This window comes from Petaurus breviceps, unplaced genomic scaffold, assembly GCF_028583685.1.
Source record: "Petaurus breviceps papuanus isolate PSGF00001 unplaced genomic scaffold, PetGlider_PUasm1.0 90842, whole genome shotgun sequence".
NCBI lineage: Eukaryota > Metazoa > Chordata > Mammalia > Diprotodontia > Petauridae > Petaurus > Petaurus breviceps.
The window spans coordinates 11,984,361-11,990,360 of NW_027187358.1; the positions used below are offsets into that span (position 1 = coordinate 11,984,361).

The 6,000-nt window shown below is 35.1% G+C and overlaps 1 protein-coding gene and 1 pseudogene across 6 annotated transcripts in view; both read left to right on the top strand.

Moving 5' to 3' along the window:
• FOXN2 (forkhead box N2) overlaps positions 1-6,000 on the top strand; it is an 82,422-nt gene that overhangs the window by 51,163 nt on the left and 25,259 nt on the right. The window lies entirely within an intron of this gene.
• On the top strand, positions 4,253-5,973 carry LOC138148864 (oxysterol-binding protein-related protein 2 pseudogene; annotated as a pseudogene).

Below are 6,000 nucleotides of genomic sequence, written 5' to 3' on the forward strand. Positions count from 1 at the left end.
TGCCTTTCTCTCCTTTCTCTTGAAAAGCATTAAGAGATATCTGATTAATATACAGCCTTTTTGGCTTCTTTCCTTCTCCCCCCCTTAATTCTATACCATATTTTTCATTGTCCTTCCTGTGTCTACCTTTACATTTTAGTTACCAAATATCCAGGTTTATGTTTACATAGTTTGGAGGACTTACATTAAGTTCTTTGTAGAATTTTTTTCTGCCTTATCTACAGCATCATTAGTATATAAGTTGCAACTATCCTTATAATATTCCTCTTGCCTGTGCTTTTCATTAACACCATTAGATGAGATGGCCAAGTATCTCTTGCAGTGATGTCTCTTGTTAACTTTAGGCATACAGTGAAACCAAGTCTTTATTGATAGCGAGAATCCTTAAATGATCTTTCCATTTAGTTGTAGCTTCTTTTTATTATCTGTTCTATTATAATGCCAGTATATGTGATTTAGTTCTTACACTGGTATACTGATTCATTGGTTATTGGATAAAATTTCACATATGAAGTATCAAGTTACAGTAATATTTTTAGATACTTTTAAGAAATCCAGAGCATACTCTGCCACCTTTCCCTGTCACTTTGTAAAAAGAAAGGGAAGGGCCTGAAAGGACTGAGGATTGTCTTGTATTGTTTTTCTGTTTTGTGCATGGTAGTGGTAAACTTACTGGTAATTAGCCTTTTCCAACTTAGCTACATTGACAGGCAGCAGGCACAATCGGAGGAATCTGTAGTCAGGTGACATGTTCCTCTGGCACAGCCTTACAAAGTTCAAGTTCACCTCTATGGCACAATGAGACAGGCATTGGACTTTTGTGGAAGCCTTTAAAAGCAATCTTCTCTAAAATGGATACAAGGTGCTTCATTGATTAAAATGTAGCATTCTTAAGTGTTTTTAAATGTAGATGTATTTTAAATACTAGAACAGATTGAGTACTATAAATAGAAATTGGAAACAAATTTCATTTAGAGATTACTCTCTTTTTTTTTAAGACTCTTAAGATCATACTTTGTCCAAAATGATACAAACCCAGGGTCTTTGATTACTATAGTTTTGGGGGGATTTTAGAAGGTATCATACTTAGAGATTTGTATGAAATTTAGAAAACTAGTATCAAAAGTGAAGTTACTATAGCAAGGTGTCCACAGATTCATGTCACAACAAGCTTTATTATTTTAGTCTTTAACTCCAGCAAATTATGCATCAGAGCTTAGTTAGTATAATAAAAAGCAACTGTATCTTCTGTAGACTGAATGAATAATGATTTGTCCATATTATTAGTTTTCAGATGTGTATAGATGCTATTGTAATTAATAAGATACAAATTTATTTGAATTTGTTACTGAATTCATAACAGCTTTTTGTCAGTGTTGACCAAGAGATTCTAATATTACAACTACAATTTGGAATCTTAAAACATTTTTATATTAAAAGGAGACTTCATACTTTAAAAGTTAGGAATTGTTGATCCAGGGTACAATTCAAGAGTTTGGCAGCTATGTCCTTCCTACATAACCTTATTTTCCTATTGCAAACCCAATGTCCAGTTCTATGTCTTCTCCCTTCATCAGGTTAGACCAGTTTAAGGAAGTACAAGAATACAGTAAAAATTTAAAGGAAATTATATCCCATGGCACTTGGTATTTACCTCATTTCATAGGGCTTTCTATACTTACAATCTAATAGATCCTTCTTATCTATGATATATTATTTGAATCTAGATACTATCATGACTTTAAACTGTTGGAAGCTCAGTTTCTTTATTTCTAAATAGGTAGTAGTAGTATTTGTGTCATGTATTTGGCTATTGTTTCAAGAAAAGTCTCTTGGAAAACCTGAACTTTTATGTGAATGTGAGGTATTAATATTCATAATAGAGTGGTATAGTCTCAGAGGATCAGAGAATTAGTTCTCAGGATTATACGAGAAACTCTTTGCATAATAATCATACTAAGGTTTCCAATATTTGTGATTTAACTACAAAGTCCACATTTAATTTAATTTTTTTTCATAAATTCAAACTTAATGACAGATTCAGTAATAAAGCATTGAAATTCTCTATTTTGGAGAGTTTAGATTCAATACAGGAGAATATTGGAGAGTAAGCAGTGTTGTTATATATAGCAGTCTGTGATATGTATAATGGTTTAACTTGACTCCCTTCACAATCTTAAAAATTAGCAACCATTTTAATGTTAAATTCATGTCTGTATCTTAATTCTTCATTAAAGATGTTCCTACTTTGTTAATAATCTCTGTTTTGGGTTAGTAGTTCTCAGCATCCACCTTCTCATCCTGCTTATTATATGCCATTTAGTTGTTACTTGTCCTTCCTTCTCAAAGAGGACCATGACACCAGGAAGATAATGCTAGGACTTTGCAAGTGAATTGGGATTTAATTGAGGCAGGGTTTTGTAGTAAATCACCAGCCTCACTTTCTCTTCTGGAGCCATATGGGTCCAGTGGCAAGATATAGATCAGGATGACTGGAGATAGCCCCTATGCCATTGAGTCCTACTGAAGAAAGTCATGTAATTGTCTCAACTGAATCTACTATAAAATCATGTTATTTAACCTCCACTATGCCAAGATTGCTGCATGGGGTGGGGGGTGGGGAACATAATTCCTCTTATGTCGCTCAACAATTATTTCAGAAGTTTTGCTACTTACTCAGTCCTCTAATGCCTTCATTCTCAGTGGTGTTCTTGATTATGACTTTATAAGATGAAGGACCTTTAACATCAAGTTCATCAACTTCCCTCTTAATAAATTTCAGATCCTTTCTTATTCTTTCTTCTTTTTCTTCTGTCTCAGGAAGTTGTAGCTATTAATTTGTGCCCTTGAACCCTTTTCCTCCACTTACAGAGCCATCAACCATCCTTACTTTCCTGAATATCTTCAGTCTCTTTTTTTCCACCCACTGGCCCTTTTTTCTGTTTCCAACTAGGTTTAGGTTTTCACAGTTGTAAAAATAACCTTTGTTCCACTGTGCTCTCCTCTTATTTTTATCCTGTCTTTGTCTTTCTCTTCATTGCCAATCATGTAGTAAAAGTAGACTACATTAAATATCTACTCTAAAGTTCACAGTTTGACTTCTGTCTTTATCACTCTAGGGAATCTGCTATCTAAGTTACCTTGTCACCCAGTCCAATAGAATAGTCTTTTCAACCTTTCACTCTTTTTTCTCTCTTCAGTATTGACATTTGACCATCCTTTTATTCTTGGTCTTTCCTATGCCTTTTGAGATGTAGTCTCATATATTTCCTCCTATATATCTCATTACTTTTGTTATCATATCCTTTACCTCTTGCTCCTCCTTATTAAATGGAAGCATCCCCCCAATTCTTTGCCCTTTTTTCTTTTTGTATCTTTTATTTCATATTTCAGTGTATGGGGAAGGCACTATGCTAGGCACAGGAGAGATAAAGAATCCTTCTCAAAAACCTTCAGTTATCCTTTACTACCTGCTACTTGAAGTTTGAATCTCTTAGCTTGTCATTTCCTCTACATTCTGACCTTAACTACTACTGTAATAAAGATAACTCTCCAATCTAGTAGTCAGCAATACATATCCTTGAGGAAACTAGATAGGTGGCATAATGAATAAAGATCCTGCCTTAGGCACTAGCTGTATGACCCTAGGTAAGTCACTTCTGTCTGTTTGCATATGTTTCCTTATCTGTAAATTGGGACAGTAATAGTACCTACCTTCCTGAATTGTGAAGATTAAATGAGATAATATTTATAAAGGACTTTATAAATCTTGAAATGCCATATAAATATATAAATGCTAATAGTGGTGGTGGTAGTGAGGGTAGTAGTAATAGTATACCTGATTACTCACCACAGCTTAAATTATTCATAACTTTTCTCTATCACATCTCTAAAAGTGTACTTTGCTCAAACCATTTCATATATGTAGAATGCCCTCCCAACTCATACACTGTCCCAAACCCAATCTTTTTGAAATCTTTCCTTTTCAGTGCTCAGTTTAGATACCACTCACGTCTTCTATAAAACTTGTTGGGAATCATAGCTAGAAAGGAACTCAAGGCATGTAGTCATACAGCTTGCATAGTACTTTATATTTGTTTTTCCAATTTAATTTTTTCTTGTCTTTCAGTACTAGTTTCTTGTTGTGGTTATTTTTTATCCCTTGCTTGAATATATACTTCTTGTGGACAGGGAATTTTGTCCTATTTGGCTTTGTACCTCCCACAGAGCCTTCCACATAGTGGGTGCTTGAATGAATGAATGGACAGTATTAAAAAGCCAATTTTTCAAGAAGGTGGAAGATTATGAAGTCTTGGGTAAGAAGCTGAAAATCTTAGGGACACAGTTGTTTTCATTACTGGTGTCCATTTGACAAGGGTTCAGAGGAAAAAGGCAGTTTGAGAAGTGAACAACTGGTTAAGAAGATGATGTTTAAGAATAGGATTTGGATTTATATACCATGACTTAAAATGTAGGAATGACAGGCTTCCAGCCAGGGGTGGAGTGCTGGTGAAGAGGTATTTGCCTAGAATATTACAAATCTAACCAAAAAAGTTTTAAAATTAAAAGGAAGTAGGAAGGGAAAATAATGCCTATGTATATTCACCAAGCCATAAAGAATAGTTAAGTACAAAAAAAAAAAAAAACAATATGAAGGGGGGGAAAGTGTAGAAGCAGAGCCCTGAGGAACAATTACGCTGCAACTTCTCAAACATAAAATGTGAACAAATCCTAGCTGCTGTGTACATAATAGAATTATTGGCAAATTGTGGATAGAACAATGTGGAACAGTTGAAATTTTAAATCACAGAACTGGAGATAAGTGTGTTACTTAACTTTAAGTCATGTGGGCTGTTTGGGAAAGAACTTGACAAAATAGAAGGATATATTCAGGACAAAAGCAAAAAGAAGCTATTTATGATATATGGCAAGTGGACTGAATGTTTATGGGGCATGATCTTGTTTCCTATGAGTCCTACAAAAAGTATGAAAAGAAAGAAAGGTGACCACCAGAAAAAAGCAAAACTGGAGAAATGAAACTGAAAAATGAGAGTGATGTGGTTGATGTGCCTGAGATACAAGATACAGTGCAAGTCATACCTAGCAATGAGCTCCTGGAGGATAAACACAAGGCCTCCAAATTCTTCTCAGATATATAATTTTACCAGTTTTACTGTGAGCCTCAATGAACTAGAAAAGGGCATGGAAAAGATTTTAGCTCCTACAGCTTCATCCAGATATGAGAGGCATGGAAAATGGTAACCTGGATTTAGCCAGTCAGGAGAAAGAAAGACTAGAAGAAAAGCAAAGAGAAATCTGGAAGGAGCGTGCCGAAGAAGAGGTAGAATGGCATACAAGGTAGTTTTTCTCAAGGCATTAATTAATATACTGGGACTTCTGACTGGTTATATTAGGGTGGATACTTTGACAGAAATTTCTTAGACTGCCCAGATATATACTGAACCCATTGGAACAGATTCTTCAGGATTTGGGGACATGAAGAAGTCACACCCCACTTCAAGCCAGCTCTCTGGTTTTGTTAATAGCAGAAACCAGCTTTCATAACAGCAATTTTAATGGAAATAGCATCATTTACTGATCAAGGATTTAATTCTTTTTAAAAACTTTTTTGTTTTTTGGAAGGCAGTTGGGTTGAGTGACTTGCCCTAAGTCACATGACTAGTAAGTGTATCAAGCATCTGAGGTTGGATTTGAACTCATCCTCCTGACTCTAGGGCTGGTGTTCTGTTCACTGCGCCACCTAACCACCCCAAGGATTTAATTCTTATTAATTTTTTGGTTGCCAAAAATCTAATTGCTATTGTATTCTCTTCATAAAGCTGCACTTGAAATCAAGTTTTCACTAAGTTGTATTTTTTTTGTTTTGTTTTTTGCTTTTTGGAGGGCAATTGGGGTTAAGTAACTTGCCCAAGTTCACACAGCTAGGGGTGGGTGTGTGTGTGTGTGTGTGTGTGTGTGTGTGTGTGTGTGTGTGTGTGT